The sequence below is a fragment of the Panulirus ornatus genome, chromosome 12 (assembly GCF_036320965.1).
Source record: "Panulirus ornatus isolate Po-2019 chromosome 12, ASM3632096v1, whole genome shotgun sequence".
Classification (NCBI taxonomy): domain Eukaryota; kingdom Metazoa; phylum Arthropoda; class Malacostraca; order Decapoda; family Palinuridae; genus Panulirus; species Panulirus ornatus.
In genome coordinates this window covers 46,786,495-46,810,359 of record NC_092235.1, presented here as the reverse complement: position 1 = coordinate 46,810,359, position 23,865 = coordinate 46,786,495, and the positions used below count along the sequence as shown (strand labels likewise).

Here is a 23,865-nt window from a genome sequence, read left to right as displayed (position 1 = left end):
CCTGGTTAGTACCACAATCATTCAATACCTAAACAACAAAGACCCTTCCCATACAATCCCATCTTAATATGTTTGGCAAAGTTCTCTGCACCAGCACTAGCACCTCTACAAACCACCCCATACGTAACCATCAACCACAAAATGAAAAATATAATGCTTATCCCAACTTCACAATTCAGCAACTTGCATTCACATATTCCCAGCCCCATCAAACAAAACTCGTAAATTACTATACAACTGCCCTCCCAATACAGTCTTAAACACTACCCATCTGAAACCAGACTCCCCAGACATATAAGGGTTACACTTTTTTTTTTTGTTCGCGTGTTTGACACCACCTTTCTCTACAACATTACAATGATTCAACAACACACAAGACCCCTCATGACCAAGACGTAACCTCTCTATTAAGTAAAGAGAACATTACTCCTAAACTGTTCTGCACTCAGCTCACATATCACCGCCCGGAGCATGTGGCCGGCCTCCTGCCTGAGCAGTAGCTGTGGGAACCCTACTGAAGATAGAAGGGACGCCTGTGGCAGGAAAGTAAGGCAGGATGTCTTGTCCAAATCTGACGACACCAGTTAGTGATGTGAGGGCGTTGTTTTTTGTGGGTTTGATGTGTGTGGTGTGAGAAATGAACATGTGTGTGTCGTATGCGATCCTTAACATGAGAGAGAGTTCTGCAGAGTGAGACTAGTCGACCAATCCGGGTGATGGGAGGATGCAGGTTGGATTCATGTGCCAGCGATTAAGAGGGTGACAACAGACTTCTGTGGTGATGTAAGCACACTATTTTTGAGTGAGTCAGTTCTGAGTGCATGGTACAGTGTTGCATGTTTGCTGTTGCTTGGGTAGAGTGAGGTGCTGTGGTGGACTGTGAGAGCATAATATGATTACAAGTGGCCTTTCACACTATGGTCTGCGGGAGGCAGGAGGAGGTCATGCACGAAGAGACTGATAAAGGCTAAAGGATGAACTGCTCCTTCGGGAACGCCACAGTAAAGCTTGAAGAATTTGAAAGTGAAGCCCTTGTGAGTGACTGTGGATTGTCTGGCAGCCATGAAGTTGGCTAACTAACTCTTGTCATTATTGTGGAAGCCTTTTGGGTGAGGATGCACTGATGGACTTTGTCAAGTGATTTGTTTACATCTATCGTCAGTAATACACTGCAGGAGGTGGGGAGTGGGTTGTCGTTGGCTGAAGCCATCCAGGACGTGTTGTGTGAGGTTTGTGTGCAGTATGGTAACAAGGTGACTTCTGGTCTGAAGACATACTGTGTAGGTGACGGTGGGACATCTTGGGTAACTAAGTTGGGGACTAGCTTTCGAGGAGTCTGGATACTGAGGACACGGCAGTGATATATGGGCGGTAGGAGGAGGGCGAGTTGGGCGATATGGAGCACTTGAAGGACTGGCACTATGCTGGCAAGTTTCCAGGAGTGTTAGATTCTGTCTTACAACCAGGAGGGAAATGCAAAAGGGTTGGAGCGTTTTATGTGCAAGTTTGATCTCTCGTCAGGGTGTTTTACAGGGGAGTTCTGTAAGGTTGAATCGCATTGAGAATGCCAGTGGACTGAGGATGCAACACGTAACACGACGAACGACGAGTCACCTCGGACGAGGCTGTATCATAAGTCAGCATGTGAGAATAATATTGTCACTGAGGATCTTACCACCCCAAAGGAGCCCAACTTACTCTGCTCCCGCGTTTTGTGAAGCCTCTAATTTGCAGAACCCCATAAAAGGGCTCCTGGTGTTGCATATACTGATAATGAAATTCAGTAGATAAATGAATAAATAGACATACATACATACATATCTATCTATTATTCATATTCACCCCAGGACCAATTTCTAAGAAAGAGTCCCAGCGTTACCCAGGACCTTTCTAAAGGCTCCTCCAGCCCAAGGTTACGCTACTTCCAGCGGCAGGCAACTGTGCAATAGATAAATACATCGATAAACATATGAATCTGAGCCATGGTGTATACAGGGGGTTGATGTAACAGTACTTGTAACATGCAAACAGAAAATACTCACGCATGTCTCAACTACAACTTTATAAGAACATGCACTTTCTAAATACAGCCACTCACACTCAAACACTAACACACACACTCATCCAGCCGCACGTTCAAACCCTGCTACACACACACACACACACACACACACACACACACAACTCTTTACCTGACAAATAACAATAACTCCAGACACGAGTGACATCATCTATCCATAGCTTTCAGTACTTGTAACCAAGAGCAAAACATTAATGCTTATCACTTAATCACCTTTGCTTGACTGCATTAAATGCAACGAAATAACGATAATTATGAAATACTAATAAAAAATAACACGATAGTAACGAGACCAAAAGCAATCATACTGGCACTGGAGCGGGAAAGAGCAATTCTGTATGTGTGTCAGTGAGAAGCGTGAAAGAGAAAGTGTTAGTGTGGAGGTGAGGTTGTGGAGGCGGGGCAGGTCGGCTGCCTAGGGCAAGGTTACTGCTGCTGCTGCTGCCACGCCCCCTCACGGTCCACCTCCCAGTACTGCTTCCGCTCCCCCGCTGACACTGTACCGATACACCTCGCTACTGACTGGAGGGTTCGCCCCCCAGGTTAGGGTTCGTCAACGGCCGGGGTTCGCCACTGGCCGGAGGGTCGCCTCAAGGTGAGGAGTGATGGTTAACTCAGTGGAGAGTGTTGTGGTTGGGCATCTCCCTGACTCTCACTCTCCTCACTCCCTGTCCTACCGGTATACCTCTGGCCGACAGAAGTCAGCAATTATGCATTCTACCCAGGGTTCACTCGGGACTATTACTCCACACCTAACAACCTCATCATTCCTTCCTCCAGAGTCCACCACACCACCTGACCCTCCTCTAGCACTTGACCCGCAGCCGACACAACAACGAAGTCATCTTGAAGTCTCTTAACAGACGTTTACAGATGGAATCTAACAATGTATTATGTAGTGTGTGCTGTCTTGGTTTGAGTACACAAGAGGGTTTGCTTAAACTATCCTCATCGCTAAGCCCAGTCAACACCTCAAAACCCATCCACCACTAAAAGCTACTCATTATTGATCTTGAATTCGATCCACAGAATACTCAGCTTGCAATACAAATCCCAATACTTGCACATGAGTAACACTACGAGCCAGAATGAATCTATTGCACCAGCTTCCAACACACTTCCAGGCCCTGATCAATACAGCACTCAACGGTAAACATAATAAATCAGCTACACAACTGACTGAGAATCTCATTAAAATCCAACACAACAAAACTACTTACATCAATCGAGATGGATTTGATGAGACGGGACAAAACTCGATGATCAACAAGATCAAAAGCTATTCACATCCCCCCATCCCCTCCACACACACATAAAAATAATACCAAGGGTGAGCAGGGTGAGGGGGAAACTCTTAATGTGACTATCATCCAGCAGGAAATTAAGCTGCAGGAATCTGTATGTGAGAGGGGGATTTGGAGTTAACATCCTCCCTAGACCCCAGTCTGTCGCCAGAGCCCCACATTAGAGCAGTAAAGGAGACAAACCATCTGACGGCAAATATCAAAATCACAGCAAGCTGTTCAAAACCTCCACGAAGCCAAACTTACAATATGTTTCTGAGGTTTGGTCAGCGCACTTAAAAAGCACTGAGAACTCATACAGAAGGTCCAGAGGAGGACAATACAGATGGTACGGAAATGAAGTGAGCTGATTTACAGGAAAGAGATAGAGACTTTAAACTTATCACCATGGGACAGAAAAGTGAGGGGTGACCTGATCACAACCTTTAAACAAATCGATTTAAAGAAAAAAAATGTTAGAGAGGATGTAATAGAAGTATTTTTGGGGTAATAAAGACTTGGACGAACGGGATAAAATGAGTAATCAGTTATACAACGTGGATAGCAACTCGTTGTTTGACAGGAGAGAAAGTTCAAGTGATGGGGCCCCCACGATTGCAGAACTCCCTCCCAGTTCAATACAAATAGCTGATACACAAGTACTTTATCTATGAAAGATTAAAATACTACTAAGTTATAACTACGAGCGACGTACAAAAACTTGCTATTCTACAAGACGGTGCGACCCTTTAACACAACATTATGTTACACGTCACGTACCCTTTGTACAAGTTCAAGGGTTAATCAGCACACACACCACAACCACCCATCCTAGTTAGCTGCAGGTCCTGAGCATGATAACCCAGTACAGGGTACCTTCAAAACACCTGATCTCACAACACCTGAATCGTCAACAGCACAGCACAACACACCCAGCCTGCTCACTCTGCTGGATGGTGTGGTGGATGGGAGGCAGCCCTCCTACTTTTAACTATCCTGTCTTCATTAAGACAGATCAAGAATCGACGATACTATTACTGTCCTGCAACAGATAATCTCGTCACACACCAGCTGTTACCAGGCATTCCCACGTGAGTACGGACGCCTACGTGCGTTGCCAAGCGGCCTTAATCTCCACGCAGCAGAACTGTGGTCTTCTTGCATGCAATCGTTAGGAATTTACTCCCAAAATCAGTCGAGACGCACGACTTCAACAACCTTTCCCCTCAAAAACATACACAAAATAACTCCTGCCTCTAAAATGGGTGCGCTTTCCGTCTTATAAACCTACAGAAGACTAGTCATAAAACGCGATAAAATGATCACCAATGTGTTCATCTCTTGAGTCATCTTAAAACTGCTGAATTTAGCTTCAAAAAAATTCTTTTCCTTATAACCTATTAGGAAAAAATAAAATGGCCAAGCTGAAGTCAGTGGACAGTAATATATAAATAAATAATATATATATATATATATATATATATATATATATATATATATATATATATATATATATATATATATATATATATATATGAAATTCCTTCAGTCCAGCTAAGAGAAACTTCTTGATTCCCATAACGCGCACATAACAATATAAATGTCGACTACCTCAGCAGCCGCCACGCAGATAAACTGGCCAGGCGACCCATGACTAAGATCTGTAAATAATTTACAAGTAAATGTCACAGAAAGGTTACCAACACGAAGCGGATACCCCATCTAGCCTTACAGAAGAGTATCTTACAAGAAGAGATATTCACATTCAACCCTGCTATCTTTCTTGCAAGTCAAAGCCGAACGAATTCTTAAAAAAAAAAAAAAACCTGATTGGCGTCCGTGACATCTCATGTTTGAAGGGAAGCTGCCACGAAGGAGACGTGACTCAGTAACATCGGTCGAATCGATTGCCAACGACGTAAAAAATTCCAGAACACGACGAATCAGAGAGACTTGACTCGTTGCCTTAGTCCTACTGAACCTCCCAACACAGGATCCCTTCCTTTACCCCCCGTGAGTACCACGGGTACCATGGCCACCCCTCACCAAGCTACGGCAGGGAAAGGTCCGCTGGCCTGTCGGCCGGTGGAAACTTGTCGACCAAGTGTGCTACAGCGTAATGCACTACACTAACATGAACACCATGAGAACGTTCACCAGCGTGTGTTATCAACATTTGACGAGAATCAATGTATATATAACACTAGTGATTTACATATACATGCTAGGAGGAGGGGGGAGGCAGACTTTTCCTCATAATCTCCTGACCAACTCATTTTTAATAATCTTGGCCCAAGAGAAGCAACAGCTGGAGGGTAACAACACTATAGGAAGGTTTCTAGTCTCCCACAACACCCACTACCCTTACTATGACAACTGAACTTTCACCGGGGACTTTACTTCAAATAAAGATATGACCAAGAAGTGGAATCAACAGAAAGCTCTGAGAGGCTTGGCTAACAAGGCTCTCCAGACTTCAGGCACCAGTGAAGCAGGGGATTCTGTTCGTCCTGAACTAACAGGTGACAAGTCATTAGGGCACCCGTAACAATGGGAGAACCTCCTGGGGAAAACGACCCCTCCTCCAACTCCGGGGAAGAGACGTCCTCCATCATTGTCCCTGGGGGAACAGTGAAGGGAAGCCTTTCTACATCAACCGGCGACCATCCTGTCAGACCATCACTCACGTCATCCCACCTGGTACCCGAAAACCCTCACGATCAAATGCCTCACATTAACCACACCACCTGCATGTACACGCTCTACCCTCACCCACCTCACTCATCCATCCACCACCACTCCACACCCAACAGACTTAGCCATCCAACATCACTTAAAACCCAACAGACTCAGCCATCCAACACCACTTCAAACTAACCAGACACCAGACTCAGCCATCCACCACCACTCGACACCCACCAGACTTAGCCATCCAACACCACTTAAAACCCAACAGACTCAGCCATCCAACACCACTTCAAACTAACCAGACACCAGACTCAGCCATCCACCACCACAGCACACCCACCAGACTCAGCCATCCAACACCACTTAAAACCCATCACACACGCAGCCAGTTTCACACCAAGTCTTTCGCTACCATCCACAAAGGAACTCAACCACGCAGCTAACGAGCCATGCGAGGTTCCTTCACAAACTGATTTCCTTTACACACGTTTACTGTGCACTGTCTGCACTTAATATCCCATAGTTATGGCTTATCTATCTAAGCAAACCGTATCTCAATGACTATTTAATATAACAATGAAGGCAGGCAGAGGCCAGTATGATGCACATACACCGAGGGCGATCCACTGCGAGGGTAAGGTGCCGGGGAAGCGTCCATGTGGGCCTAGGAACCCGGAGGATCCCTGACCTGTCACAAAAGGGCGTCACACGACATTCTAATACAAAGCGTACAGTGTATACAGAGTGAGGCTGCTCACATGAGGGCAAGACGATACAGTCCTCCTCCGTACAGTACTACCAACTTTACAACTAGATCATTAATACAGTCGATTACTAAACTCACAATGATCCCCGATAATTACTGTCCCACTAACGTATAGGAGAAGTCTTTACTGTCACAATAACCAGAGTAATGAAGTCATTATGATCATGATAATGTTGTAAGGTCTCTACGATCACATAATAAATGTAACCGATCACTGCTGATCATGACACTCAATGTAATTGTCAACGATGACAACAATCAACAACCAGCGATCACAATAATTAATATAATTAACCAACGATCACAATAACTGATATAATTAAGTGCTAACGATCACGATAATCAAGAAAACGACGAACCAATAATCACGATAATCAGTGTAACTGAATACCAACGATCACAGCAATTAAGTAATTGTGTACGAGCACGATGATCAATGTAATCAACTACCAAAGATCACGATAATCAAGATAATTAGGTACCATCAAGATAATCAGGGTAATGAACTACCAACGATCACGTCGCTTGTGGAGGCATCACGTCTCTTGGGAAAGCACCACGTAGCTTGGGAAATGATCACGTCTTTTGGAGAGGCATGACGTCGCTTGGGGAGGCATGACGTCGCTTGGAGAGGCATGACGTCGCTTGGGGAGGCATGATATCGCTTGGAGAGGCATGACGTCGCTTGGGGAGGCATGACGTTGCTAGGAGAGGTATGACGTCGCTAGGAGAGGCATGACGTCTCTTAGGAAGGCATGACGTCGCTTGGGGAGGCATGACGTCGCTTGGAGAGACATGACGTCGCTTGGGGAGGCATGACGTCGCTTGCAGAGGCATGGCGTCGCTAGGAGAGGCATGACGTCGCTTGGGGAGGCATGACGTCGCTTTGGGAGGCATGACGTCGCTAGGAGAGGCATGACGTCGCTTGGAGAGGCATGACGTCGCTTGAGGAGGCATGACGTCGCTTGGACAGGCATGACGTCGCTTGGGGAGGCGGCATGACGTCGTTTGTGGAAGCATGAAGTACCTTAGAAAGGCATCAGGTCAGGTCTCCTGTGCAGGCATTATTGACCGTATAATCTCATATCTTTTGTTTTAAGGGACACTTCACTCTAGGAATGGTGCCTCTCTCTTAAAAGGTAAGAAGTATATAAAGCAGCACGAGTGACACCATTCTCTACGGTAATGGCGCCAAGACAACACATAATTTCTCCAGAGGTCTCGTCACTTAAGACAAGGAGCCGCCTCCAACGAGGAGGTAGCACGAGACAGCCATCGTCTCCCCAGGCAAGGCATCACGTGAGACTAGGTGCCATCTCCCGAGGAGGCACCATGAAACAAGGTGCCATATCTTGGCAAGAGGCCACATGTGTTCAGGGATCTACTTCTCTACCAGAGACTACTTGAGGGATCTACTTCTCTACCAGAGATGACTTGAGGGATCTACTTCTCTACCAGAGACTACTTGAGGGATCTACTTCTCTACCAGAGACTACTTGAGGGATCTGCTTCTCTACCAGAGACTACTTGAGGGATCTACTTCTCTACCAGAGACGACTTGAGGGATCTACTTCTCTACCAGAGACTACTTGAAGGATCTACTTCTTTACCAGAGACGACTTGAGGGATCTACTTCTTTACCAGAGACGACTTGAGGGATCTACTTCTCTACCAGAGACTACTTGAAGGATCTACTTCTTTACCAGAGACGACTTGAGGGATCTACTTCTTTACCAGAGATACTTGAGGGATCTATTTCTCTACCAGAGACGACTTGAGGGATCTACTTCTCTACCAGAGACGACTTGAGGGATCTACTTCTCTACCAGAGACTACTTGAAGGATCTACTTCTTTACCAGAGACGACTTGAGGGATCTACTTCTTTACCAGAGACTACTTGAGGGATCTACTTCTCTACCAGAGACGACTTGAGGGATCTACTTCTCTACCAGAGATGACTTGAGGGAAGACGCAACCTATAAGGCCAGGAACCACTTGACGTGTGGCGTTACCATCCCTCCCGAGGAAGACATCAATTAAGGCTGAGCATCATCATCGTTCTAGGGAAGGCACCAAATAAGGCAGGGCATCTCTTACCCTCTCTTACGGAATCAATCTGGCAGAGTACCACCTGTATGGGCGCGGCGGCACATCTGAAGTACGCAAAGCGTCTCTCTCGGGGGGAAATACGTACCATCAGCGCGGATGGCAATAACAGAAACATCCGACTTACATCAGAGCCTTGTGAAATATCCTATAATTTCCTTGTCCACAAAAAATACACCTTAAGAATCAAGTACGCACAATCACGAAGTACCATATAGGAAGATAAAGCGAAACCTCCTGATATAAACTCCATACTATGGATTTTGCAAATACATTTGAAAATCTGCTTACGTGATGATCGAAAGGGAATCTATTGAGTTGGATCAGCTCTAATATATTCCTAAACACATCCAGACCTCATACGCCAGTACGCCTCGCGATATTAGCAGACATGCAATTATATATATCCAACACGTGCCACTAATACCTATGAATCAATACAAATCAATACAAGAACAACACAAGGCAAAGGTAAACATGAGCATACACAAGCGTGTACACAGACACTGGCACGTCGGGAGAGGCGTTGTCGCTACCCACAATAAAGAGGTCGAGTGTGGCACGACATGGTTTACCAGGCGACGCTCGCCTCCCACACACCCACTTAACGCTCCACTGGTCCCTCCCACTCATGTACTCCTAACCTTTCCTCGCTACCACACAAACCACAATTTTTCCATCACCCAAGGCTACTTCTCACGGCCTACAATCAACCAGCTATACCGTCCGTGTTCAACATACGATAAAGTTCAACTCTGGGGAAGGACAAAAAAAAATTTCGGTGGTGTGTTTTTGGAGCAGTGTCTGTGGCCGCCACACTAACACATCCCGCACGGTTTAGGTGGCGCCGTGAGCCACGTACGGACAAACGCAACGCACACACGGCTCAACGTCAAGGATGAGGCTCTGTCACCACCAGCCTTGATCAACCTTTTGAAGACTACGGTACGATCCTAGGACACGAGGTTACGATCCTGTGATATAATAGTCTGGCCTTTGACTTAGTCCTTAAGTGTCAGGTTAGAAGTTCCAGTAATACCACCATAATGAAAGGAGTTAACGTACCTAATTGTACTTCCATACTGTGAGGCGTCTTTCATTACCTCAAATGTTACTTGAGGAGTCTGTGTAACATTCCCTGTAAGTCTTAAGTCATTCGTCTTGACTTATTCTTCATTTTCCCCCCCAAATCTCTTTCCTCTAACCCACCTCAAACTCCTGACCCCGCCACAAGTCCTCCCACATCCGACCCGACCGACATGACCCAGCCAGAGGAACACACACACGCGCCTCTCACGTGCTCCGACCATCGACTGCACTGTCCCCGTGACGCTACACAATGACTTCGTTCTCAGAATAAAAAAAACTTAAGTCGCAAACCTTGCGTCGGGAAATAGGGCATTACTCTCCCTACCCCTCTCCCACTAAGCTTATATCCAATATATTTTCATCCGCACATCTAAGCAACTATTATATTTTCATGCACACATTTAACCCACCAGTACGGAAGACGCGATGCGGAGAAAAACTTGGACCCGCTTCAGATCGATGTGCGTTTGGCCGTGCTCCGCCGTCAGCCACTACTACTGTCCCTGACGGCATCCTGAGTAATGTTCCTTAGGTTATTTAACGTCCATATATCTCCGTTCCTGGTGACCTGAATACTTAACTAACGCAGGATATGATTTATAACACCCAAGTTCATCTCTCTGCACCTAAATGTCTCCACTATACTGATGCATCCAGCGTGGGGAGGGTGAGGCCAGCTGGCACTGGCAGGGGCGGACGAACGCCACACTGGCGTCAGGAAAGTTTTATCCTCGCCCCAGCGCTGGCCCCACGAGCCGTCACCTTTAAACTTCTCTGGCTGTACCGATGACTAGCGAGGACAGACCACAGCAACAAGCCCTGGGTCACGGCCCGGCCCCCCCTTAACATCGCAGGATCGGCCATGACCCGGCTACACTTTCAAGGTCACCACGTTGGTCGGAGATGACCATACGTCTGAAGTATCCTTCGTGTTCTTCAGAAACGTTTGCAGGATCTTCGACCGAGAGTTGTTGTCAAACGAAATATCTTCAAACAAATGGAAGTCTTCTGTAAAAGCCGAACTGGACTAACTTTCTGTTATATGCTCTTGACGCTACCTCGCTCATGCGGGAAATAGTTAGCATGTATAGGAAAAAAATTATATATATATATAATCACCCCAGGAAACGGTCCTGATATTCCTTCCAGACGCTCCAGCAGTCCACGACTGCGCTGCTTCCAGGAGCAGAAGATTACTCCGAAGATGACTCCTCGTTTGCAGTGCTAATTCATGCTGGAGAAGTCCGGTAATATATATGTATACATATACATATACATATACATATACATATATATATATATATATATATATATATATATATATACGTCTCAGTTATACACACAAAGGTTAACTATGATGTTGGTCTAAGGGTACTGTGTAAGCAGCCGACATAAGAACACCTCCAGGCTCAAACGAAGGGCAGCAAAGCACCCGGAAGCCAGCGCGAAGCCTCACTTACGACACCTGCAGGAAAGAACGAGAGGACGACCCCCTCAGCACAGGGGGTTCGACCTCTTAAGCATGAAAGTAAGACCCTTGGATATGTGGGCTTCATCATATACAAGGGTCGCGCTGTCGTGCTCAGGGGGTGTGTGAGAGACAGGTAGCGCGGCTCGCCTCCTTCCCCTCCCACTGGCTCACGAAAACGGACCTTGGCACAGACACACACCTGTTGGCCTTATCACACATATACACCACCTGCTCCAAAGAACGATAACGGATCTGATTTATTCCCTCTAAAATACGTGTCCTACATTACCCGTTCAAAGGCATCTGATCTACATACTGTTTCATTCTCTCTTTGAATTTTTCTCACCCAGACGACCCACTAAACATGCATAATTTGTCCACAAACGGTGATAATTTCGCCACCAACACCGACAGGGAACTTTAAGTCGCTCATAAAAAGGGACACCTGATGCATGGACGATTTCCACTGACCCACGCAACACATTTCGGATGAGTAAACTCGTACAAGACAACTAACTCACGGAAGACTAGATGGCTGACAATAAATCCTTCCCTTAACTCTAGAACCACACACACAAAAATTCCCTCTCTCAAAGGCTCTATGTCTACAGCATGTGATTCTTTCCCAGACAACGTCCACAGCGAGCACAGAAGACCAACCGAAAATATTCCTTCGTCTCAGAAACCTCTCACGATCTTTTTTTATTCAATGCAGGTGACGAGGCACGTGAGGGTAGGAGCGTGTCAGGCAGGGTTGAGAAGGGTCCAAAGAGAAGCAGAAGATTTGATATGATCTCCCGTGGGTCAGGGTCACCTGTCCTGATCAATGTGAACACCAAGGGGTCAGGAGTCTGCCCCTGTGGTGTGTCGGCCTCAGATTTTACAACCTTTCCATCACGTCTGAGAGTTTATGACACTCATCAGAGAGATGTCCACGGGAGACACCTGAATAAAGATGAGTCGGGGGGAAATAACTTTAACAACTTCTTCAATAAATATCATGAATCCAAAACACATTGAATTAATACACAGTCAAACGAGATGAGCATCACATACAACACAGGCCATACAAAAACGAAAAAAAAGGTTTACAAATCTAACAGTACACAAGGTACGTCTGAGAGGCTTGTCCAGCGGATGTGTGATTCATCATTACCTTCCCACTGGCGGCCACATTATGATGAGGCCGAGTGTAACTGCACCCCCTCATCACTGACAGGTGCAACCCTCCCCTGGCAGGGCCACCAGCGGCGGCAGATGCACCAGGCTGTGCCTGGCTATAATCCCTCCAACTATAGTATCACTTCCGCACACGGCCCAGCACAGGTGTGCTGCAGCTGAGGAGAGGGGAGGGGGCCTTCATCACCAGCTGTTGCCGGGGATATCTTTCAGAACACACACACACACACACACACACACACACACACCCAAGCCACTAGATTCTTCCATGAGATGTGGCATCAGTAAATAAGCTTGTTCCTTTTCCCTCATGACCGTCTCTCAAGGCCAACAGATAACGGCGTAGCGGACCTCGTGATGTACGTTAAAGACCCGCAGGAAGCGGCACATCTTCCCGTCCTCCAGCTGGTCTACCGAGCCTGAGGCGACGACTCACGGTTCACCTGCTGGACTCTCCTGCTCAAGGTTGTCGAAACTCATCTCACTCTTTACCGTCTTCACCAGGACACGGCACGACCGTGGGTTCTGATGGCCACATCTCCGATAACAGCCTCACAGGTCATGTCAGAAGTCTGGCTACCATACCCAAGGGTTGTACCGTCCTGCTCAAGGGTCGTTACCGTCCTGCTCAAGGGTTGTACCGTCCTGCTCAAGGGTTGTACCGTCCTGCTCAAGGGTTGTACCGTCCTGCTCAAGGGTTGTACCGTCCTGCTCAAGGGTCGTTACCGTCCTGCTCAAGGGGTGACCGATGGGTAGTTCATACCTGTTCCGAAGCACCAGAGCCTTGGGCGAAGTTGGGAAGAGCAGAGCAGACAAAGCAGAGCAGAGCAGAGCTGGGCATGGCAGGTCAGGACAAGGTGACTGGTGAGATCAATACACTTGGCGATGCACACTAACGTTCTCCATCTATCAGAGGAGCCCTTCACTGTAAGCACCTACGTCAATACACCCCCCACACTTGGCCTTGACCACACGACACCTTGCATCCAGCGAGAAAGATCAAGCAAATCCTCACCTAAACACCTGCTAACTGCTGTCAGTCCCGCTAGCGGCCCGGTGCGCTGTATACACCCCACGTATAAAGCAGGAAGCAGTCGCATGCTAAGGAACATGTGACTTTTCCTGATGGGAAAAACTGAAATAATTAATAGTTCTCGCCAGAGTGCAGGCACAAAGCTGGCGTCACATGGCCCGGGTGACGCTAACGAGTTTCCTAACCGTCACTGTTAATATATAACTGCCTCACGTCTACACCTGAACACAATATTAGGTGTCAAAGTGATTAATACCAAGTGTTGTCAACTTTCACAATGATGAATAATTCTAACCTTGTGACCAGGTCTTGACAAGTGAGGGAAAAACAGAGGAAAAGTGGAATGAGTAGGAAGGGATGGAAAGAGGATTATGTATGATGTAATTAATGATATACTCCCAGAATCCCTGTTACGGGTCCCCTACAGCTTCAAGGCTGTGCGCCACAACCAGTCACAAGGAAATGGTGGATTCCTCTGGAATGAGAAGTTCCTCGACGATACTTCCTTTCGTCCACTGACGATGATTCAACTTTGTGGAAAGGCGACTTTTCACTCCAGCGTAACCACATACAGGCTGACTCCGGCAACGCCAGATTATATACACATCTATACGTGATTATTTCCATCTTTGCCCTGTGGATGCCTCATTGTGTCACTCCCGCAGCGCAAGGAAGCTGGCCACGTCCATCGGGTCGGAACAAAGAGGTTAAGACGTATAATGACGTGTGTTCGTGTGTGTGAGGTGAGTGCAGGACGGTTAAGGAGAAAGTTTTCAGTGTCTTCACAATGGAATTGCCATCTCAGACATAAATGGCCTTACGATATGGTAAATCTATGTTAGCGGTGTTGTAGAGATGGGTAGTGTCCAGCCTGCACACGAGTGAGAGTCACTTGTACAACATGTCTTTGGAAAAGTTTCAGATGGACTTGTCTGGTGAGGCAGAGGACTGGGTTGTGAGGGCGTTGATTAGTGCCTGTCGAGTTATTACTCTGTGTAAGTGCTTAGTTAATGTCATGTTTGTTGAAAGAGGTGGGGAATCTGTCAGTACAGACTGCTAACGTCTGCAGCAAGGGTAAGTCTTCTGTTTCTACTGGGGGGTTGGGGAGGCGGTATGTGATCGTGTGGTTGAGGTGGGAGGCGTTTGGGGTTGTTGCACTGAACTGGATGCCCAGCAAATTTGAGGAGCGATTGCACTGAGAGGTATTTCTGTCTCACTCTGCAGATGTTTAATGTTTGTGATTGTAAGACAGCCAGTGATTGTCCGAAGGGCCTTGCTCTGTGTGGGTTGAAGTTCTGTTACATTTGCCATTAAGGGGAGGGTGGATGACCAGGCGGGTGAGGCACAGTTTGGGGCTGAGCTGATGAAATGGTTGTAGAGACGATGCTAAACGGATTTCCCTATTGACCGAAACTAATGCCTTCCTGATACACGAGAATTTACACCCACACTCAGTAGGCAGGTGAACTGTTGCATTACTCTCACCCCTTACAGCCAGCCAGCAGCTCCCAGTCAAGAATAGACAAAACCGCGCGCAGCCAATGGGAAGGTGCCATTCCCCGGGTCTGCTACTTTTGAGTTCGCCCCCACACAACAAAATGACCAATCCGACTCATTCAGCCACAAAAGGGCCATATATGCAGTCCGACAAGCATGTATGGTCGTAGAATGATCTCAACACCTAACGAATGTGTTCAAGACTGTCCAACTGATGGTTATAACATGACTATGACGGCCTAACTGTGGTAATTGAGCCCAGATAACCAAGCAACTAGCCAATCACTCGTCCTAAGGCCCACACAAGCATCGAAAGCTCATCCAGTCTCAGTACATCTTGAACACCTGAAGAAGGTGCTCAAGATTTTTCGATAGGTGGCTGTGACCAGGCATTCACCGCCTTAATTGTCTCGACAGCAGATAGGCCAACGACCTAACTAACATTAAATACCAACCAACCAAACATCATCCCACTAACCTCATGAAACCCGTACTGACACTCATGAGGATAGGCTGCTGACATCTTTTCCCCAAAAGATGGGATACGATTCCCGAATTAAGAATTGACTGCTACTCTCCAAAAGCACAAAAAGGCAAACAAAAGTGTTGAGCAAAAAACAAACCTCATCCATGTCAGATATACCGTGGTCATTCTCTTTCACACTTGTCTTGCTGTAGCAAGACAAGTGTGAAAGAGTATGAATATGTACATCAGTATATATGGACATGTGTATATGTATGTACATGTTGAAATGTATATGTATGTATATATGCGTGTGTGGGCGTTTATGTATATACATGTGTAAGTGGGTAGGTTGGGCCATTCCTCGTTTGTTTCCTTGCGCTACCTCGCTAATGCGGGAGACGGCGATTAAGTATAATAAATAAATGATATATATATATATATATATATATATATATATATATATATATATATATATATATATATATATATATATATATATATATATATAAAAACTCTGTAAAAGCCAATTTTTTTTTTTTTTTTTTTTGCTTTGTCGCTGTCTCCCGCGTTTGCGAGGTAGCGCAAGGAAACAGACGAAAGAAATGGCCCAACCCACCCCCATACACATGTATATACATACGTCCACACACGCAAATATACATACCTACACAGCTTTCCATGGTTTACTCCAGACGCTTCACATGCCCTGATTCAATCCATTGACAGCACGTCAACCCCGGTATACCACATCGATCCAATTCACTCTATTCCTTGCCCTCCTTTCCCCCTCCTGCATGTTCAGGCCCCGATCACACAAAATCTTTTTCACTCCATCTTTCCACCTCCAATTTGGTTTCCCACTTCTCCTCGTTCCCTCCACCTCCGACACATATATCCTCTTGGTCAATCTTTCCTCACTCATTCTCTCCATGTGTCCAAACCATTTCAAAACACCCTCTTCTGCTCTCTCAACCACGCTCTTTTTATTTCCACACATCTCTCTTACCCTTACGTTACTTACTCGATCAAACCACCTCACACCACACATTGTCCTCAAACATCTCATTTCCAGCACATCCATCCTCCTGCGCACAACTCTATCCATAGCCCACGTCTCGCAACCATACAACATTGTTGGAACCACTATTCCTTCAAACATACCCATTTTTGCTTTCCGAGATAATGTTCTCGACTTCCACACATTCTTCAAGGCTCCCAGAATTTTCGCCCCCTCCCCCACCCTATGATCCACTTCCGCTTCCATGGTTCCATCCGCTGCCAGATCCACTCCCAGATATCTAAAACACTTTACTTCCTCCAGTTTTTCTCCATTCAAACTTACCTCCCAATTGACTTGACCCTCAACCCTACTGTACCTAATAACCTTGCTCTTATTCACATTTACTCTTAACTTTCTTCTTTCACACACTTTATCAAACTCAGTCACCAGCTTCTGCAGTTTCTCACATGAATTAGCCACCAGCGCTGTATCATCAGCGAACAACAACTGACTCACTTACCAAGCTCTCTCATCCCCAACAGACTTCATACTTGCCCCTCTTTCCAAAACTCTTGCATTCACCTCCCTAACAACCCCATCCATAAACAAATTAAACAATCATGGAGACATCACACACCCCTGCCGCAAACCTACATTCACTGTGTATAAGCCAAATGTGTATAAATATTCAGCACGTCTCTGCCTGACCTGTCTCTATTGTCAACAGTAGCAGTTCTCGTTGTACTCCCAGTGTGGACTCGAGCAACGTGACTAAAACATAAACTGCCGAACACGGCTCTGGGACATCTTATCATCCGTTACATTTACGACAAAAAGGGTTTACAACTGACTCAAAATGAACAACCCAATGTCGAACGTTTACCGGACTTCAGTATAGACGCGCAGCGACCGTTGCTAAGCATTTACTGGGGTTCACAAAAGCGGGAAGCTCAGTCAACACGCAGGAACGGCTGTTGAAAACACGCAAAGCCTTAGGCTGTAGCGGGGGTCCCTGTCTTTAAATCTCCCCCCCACCTCTCTCTCTCTCTCTCTCTCTCTCTCTCTCTCTCTCTCTCTCTCTCTCTCTCTCTCTCTCTCTCTCTCTCCACTTTGACCCCTACAGAAGGAGGGTCCGCTCCATTTGTAATAGAGGTGTGGCCACTGATAATGTTAAGACAAGTGCTAATGGCTCTCTCAGATCGCCCCTGCACAGGCTGCCACTATAAATCCTCCATACAATTCATATGTAACCTTTATCCTGAGAAAACAATAAGAAAACATCCATAATATAAACAAGTCAATAAAAAAGAGGCAAGCCAGGGGGGTATCATACATAAAGCAATATGTCTGATCACGTCACCAAACATGACGAACCGGAATCAGGTCACAGTGCTTCACTGTTTAAAAGCATCAAAAGCTACGAGAGCTGAGAATCCATAATCCACACCTGTTACCTCAAATGTACATCTAAGATGGCCCGATAGTCTGACATTTAATATCTTGTGACACACTTTAGTGAAGCAGTTAACAATCTCATGAGAGGATTAAGTCACAAAAGTTTTACAGTGAATACCACGTGAAGACTTCGGAGGTCTTCAACCTCCCAGCCCGGCCTGGGCCCAGGCTGCTGGAATAGAGTCGTTCGTCGACCAAGTTGTGTTGGGAAGGCGTAGCCACCAGGCCCACAGAGCCCCCAACAGCCTGCTTGGTCTGGCACACTTTGTAGGTACTTGTCCAATGCACTTCTTATCTTCTCCCTCGTACATCACATGATGGCAAGGTAATGAGAAGTTTTGGGCAACGGATGTTTAAGGTGTTCTCTCTTTTTGTGCATATCGCACCTTTGAATTTCAGAAGAATTTCACAAAGTCATGCCTGTCGTGGCTGTAAGATGGTATTTCCGAATTCAGTTGGGAACCCTTACCTTCTACCGTTATTCAAGTATAGGGGATATACCTCTCCCGTCAGCGTACCAGCGATATTAATGATAACAGTCGTTCCCAGTAATCTAGTTCCTTTACCACATCAGTATGAGCTATGAAAGACTTCAGAATACTTTCTGAATCCCCAATTTTGCCCACCTTGTAGGGTAAAGTTAAAGCGCAACAATATTCAATTCGTGAAAAAACTAGTGCCTTAAATAACATCATCATTGGTTTATCTTCTCTTGTCTTAAAGGTCTGTAGGATCCAGCCTAACATCATTTTTTTTTTTTTTTTGTCTAAATCTCACTTCAAGTCCTTCCATGGGGATATTTGTATAACCTCCTGTACACGATGGTATGATCCCTGGGCACAAACACCAGCCCATCATACGGAAGGCCCTGCTGTCGTATTAAAGGGTTTAAACATTAGACTCGCCAACAGCTAATCAAACATCAGTTTCTTTTCACTTTTGATAGTACATAATACTTTATTTTTGGTGGGAACACAAGTAATGTACATTTGCGCATCAGGTGAGCGATGTGTTCAAATAAAATGAACCATGGAATGTTCCCTGCCACGAACTCATGCGTCCCTTAAGCATCAGCCACATATCCGACTTTGGTATTGCCTGTAGCACATCACTCAACACCTTCTGTTCCTTATACTTGGTAGTAACACATTATGGAACACATGTTGCCAGATGTATCAGATAATTTGGCAAAAAAAAAAACGGCGTCATATCCGTCGACGTTACGGATCACATAATGAACTGAAACATCAGGTAACAAATGGTGGTCTTGTAACTGGGAGTAACCACAACATTCCATAGAAACAGATGATGACTGCAGTATTACCTGGACCAAAAAATGTAGGACTTGTAATTCATACCATAAACCAACTACAACTTAGCTAAACAAAGCTGCTGAGTTACTTGTCTGATATCAGGTGATGCTTCCGACATATCAAGGAAAAGATATGAATAAACTCGTCCATCACTGAGTATACAATCCAAGCTGTCCACAACATAACAAAAATATCAGCTACACTAGCTTGTGTCTTGACCTGAACATCCAATTATCCAAGAGGGGAAAGTGAGGTTGCGGGTCGTCCAAAGACAATGGCCAAGGATAGGCTCCGGTCTGACGAATCAGCCAGCAGGCCACGGGGTGGTGATAAGAATGAATCATAGCGTTGCAGGTGTTCATATCTACCGACCTATCTTTTTATCTATTTATCTTCTCCATTCCTAATTCAATGAAGTGCATCAGGTCCCTACAACCGATGAAACAAATCCTTCATATCCACAACCAATGCCCAGTCTGTTGGTAAAACATGAACTTCCACTCGTAAAAATGACAGCTGGATTCGGTCAGAGTGTCATATGACTGGCATAGTCTAATTATGGGTCGATGGAGCGAGCGAGGAGACATGCCGCCCAGATGGACACACTGTCCAAGCCAGCTGAACGTCTTCCACTTTCGTTTTGATAAGTCCATAGAAATTTCAGCGCCCTGGACCAGGTGTGGCAACACTATTTCCCAAAAGTACTAGCAACGTCTAAGGTCTCAATCCACTCCAAGGCCCAATTATACAGATGTTAACCCACTGAGCACGACCATACGGCTCTTGGATGCAGTAATGAACCCTTGAAAGACTTTACGACCCTTGGGTGCGGTGGTCTGGCTTCTGACCTGCCACTCAAGGTTTAAGTCAAAGGCCAGACCGTTAAGCCTAAGGGTCACACCGTTGTGCACAAGGGATTATGAATAAGCTTGTTAGGTAAGCTTCTTGCCTAGTGCGTAACGCGTAAGCTGGAGGGTAATCCTGATCCTCCTTCTGGTGTGTGTGTGTGTGTGTGTGTGCCACCCACCGTTACCGCTACTGCCTGGCGGTGGTGGGTCCTGGGCAGGGTCGTGGTGGGAGAAGGATCATCACCGTAACATCTCCACTCTCGCCCCTCACCGCCAGCTCCCAACATGAAACATATCCGCTCCCTCCCGCCCGCCAACAACCCGTTACAGAGACCTCTGTCACGGAACATCACTCCCGTCCTCCACAAGCCCGTTACATACACACTTGTGCTACAGAGGCAAATGTTCGGGGAACACAGGTAGTAGTCACGGTTCCCTGAACCTTCCTGCTCAATAATCAGGTGATTATTCACCTCGAAACCGTGCTACGTCGGCCGAGTCCACGAGATGCGGTCTAGCCTCCGCAGTCCTAAAACCTTCAGATACATCAACATGATCATGATTCTCCACGCGGAAACTACATTCTAGGAAAGCATTTCTCACTTCCTTAAGAAAGATGAACACTGAATGAGTCAGTGGCCCTTGAACGAGACAGATCATCAGATAGACTGCACATGACGGAAGTGACGTCTTCAGCAGTTTTCCAGTAGCTATTTCTGTCATCTCTTTATGGTACTCAATTGTTGTTATGACCAATTTGTCCAAACGAGGTGTCTTATACTCGTGAGTTCTAGTTGATGATGGTGTAGACCTCTGACCAGTCCCACCATCAGAATCATGGTCCCGCGAGTGTACAAAACCTTCGCCGTAATGACGGTAATCCAGCTTCATGAAGAGGCAACAAGAACGGCTACTGGAAAAGGCTGAGGATGACACCCGTTACGGGAAGCCTATTATTAAGATGGTTACCAGTCTCTTCTGTGTCCCTACACCTCGACACCTCAACGTTCTGCTTAACGTTAAAACATTGTTCTACAGGAAAGTAAAACCCCTCCTCAAAGGAACAGAAATTTACTAGTAATAGTGCTACTGATGATCATGATGATGAGGAAATGGACAAAATGCAAAACTATGTGGAAGTTGAGAACTTGTTAAACCTCGTGTGTGCTGTGCTTCGTACACGTTAAGGGGAGGGGTAAAACCATGAACCGTGCGTGGCCAGTAATACCAGACCCTAATCCCGGTGTTGTATTGCAGTACTGCAAAATGCTCTCGCTGGCTTTACCCGGCTTTACCCTATACGTGTGTTCGTTCAAATATGTCAGACCAGTATTGTACATACTTCTACTTCATCTGCAAACTATCTTTAGATATAGGTTAAGCATCAAGAAACGTAGCGTGCTGTCTTTGAGAATAAAGATATTCTTATCTGCAACTTAGCCTCGAATTTTCCTACTTCACCTGACTTATACTATCCTGACCTACAATATGGTCTGCCAGGAGAGAATCATAAAACTGAGCTGTGGACCCAGTCGCAGGTACTGCTCGCTGCTTCAGCCAAGAGAACAATGGCCTAGGAAGAGGCCGGGGTTACCACACCCGAGTCATCTTCTACCTCCTCTTTAATGGCTGACCTTCATACGTCAGATCTTACGTAAGGTAAGGTATATCAGGTTCCCACTGCTCCAGTTATAATACGGGCTCCCGCGTCTAGGAAGTTTTATACTTGAGAAGGAAATTTCTGTTCGGACACATTTCTTTCATTAATTCACCTGTCGGAAATGACGACTCAAAGCTTAATACATTCTTGACTTCCATTTAAGTCTACCATGAAAGCAATACAAGGAGTGGGGAGCTTTACCATACGCAGAGCAGCAAGTGCGTTCCGGCACACAGATTGGAGTGATTGTGTAATACAAAAGAACACGTTATCTGGATTCCTGGAAGTGCGAAGATGTACAAGGTAACCTAATGCCGGCTACACAATGTACGCACTCGAGCAGAGAGGACATAGGCCAGGGCACCTAGGCAACAGGTTAATTCCACAAATAAAATGAACCAGATATCCCCGATCCAGTCGTTCTCGTTTTGTTTATACCACAGCAGACGAAATCAGGTACTGCGTTGGTAGAGGCCGTACGCACACCTGCTCCTTTTAGCCGTCCGTAAGATTCCACCAAACCAACAACTGTTCTGTGGCTGTGAAGTCGGTCATCAAATGCACTATCGACTAAGTAAGTAATAGGGTTTATTAGCTTGTGACCTACCATCATCATAAGTATACTAGACACCCACTCTCGACCACATACATGATACAACTCGACTTAGGTGTCTACAGTACCTAGAAAATGATCTTTGAAGACACCTCGGTGGAAAGTGGCATAAACTAGACCAAAATGAAATGTGAACACCAACAAGGAATCATCCTCCCTTTCAGACACGAGGGTAAACACAGACCAAAATGTTTACATACCTGAATGCTGAAATAAAATGTTCACGTTAAAGGTTTAGGTCATTCAACAACAACGAAAACACTCCAGAATCACAGCTGATATGTCTTGTGTTCCTACTGTGTTTACACAAATGCTACATTTACTGCGTCACCACATGACGTCAACCTAAAACAACAGTGCTCACTGACTCATACAACAAACACTTGTAATCACCCTGCTATCGAATTGATAATACCATCAGATGTCAGAGCGAAAATTACAAAATAATATCGCCCACCTTATGGATGACAGCATCAATACATCATCAAGCTCACGCTCGCTACATGTGGGACGCAGTAAGCATCCACTGTCGCTGGTTGTCGTATAGGGTCGAGTCTGGCCAGGGAAGGGTGTGGGGGGGAGGAAACGATCAGTTAAGAAGAAATGTGAGGGGGGGGGGCAGTAGCTCCATAAAGGTCGTCTTTACCAGCATGACAACCCTTTACAACCACCAGCACCAGAAGTGTGAGTGGGTAGCCTAGGCTGAGGCGAGATTAGAGTCAGCATCAAAACACAGCATCACTGTGCTGCCCCACCTCTGTAACACACACCCCAACCCGGCCCGGCCATGATGTCATGCTCCAAGATGCAGCCCACTTCTCGCTGCCTACGAGGAGTGGCTACGGCCTGGATGGGTGGGTGAACGCGTACCCTCTCCCTTTCTAAAGCTAAGTGCACTATCTGAGTTGCTGGGACATGAGACAGTACAGCAACAGCGTTCTACAGCGTTGCTAGGAATACTTTCTACGGCCAACCCTCCTGCCCCACATTGCACACACACTTCCCCTGGGGCAGCCACGCCTGCCTGTCAGCGTGCCTGCTGCTGCTGTCGCGGTCTGGCGGGGGTGGAGACAGACTGGGTTTGAAGGCATGTCCATTTAGTAGCCACAACACCTCACTCCACTCGGTCACCTCACACACTGTATGTATACACAACATCCGCATTTCTTTTGGCACATACATTCACTTGTTTCCTTCTTGTCTTGCCTCACTGCCAGGGGCCTGGAAGAAGAAATTTTAAAGGCTTCCCGATGTCTAAAGACGCGGCAGCGCATTCTGAATTACGTTCATGAATAACAAAACCCTTTTTTTTTGGCA

General features: G+C 46.1%; 1 protein-coding gene across 18 annotated transcripts in view; it reads right to left on the bottom strand.

The window, feature by feature from the left end:
• tmod (tropomodulin) overlaps window positions 1–23,865 on the bottom strand; it is a 301,351-nt gene that overhangs the window by 185,393 nt on the left and 92,093 nt on the right. The gene's annotated exons all lie outside the window — the stretch shown is intronic.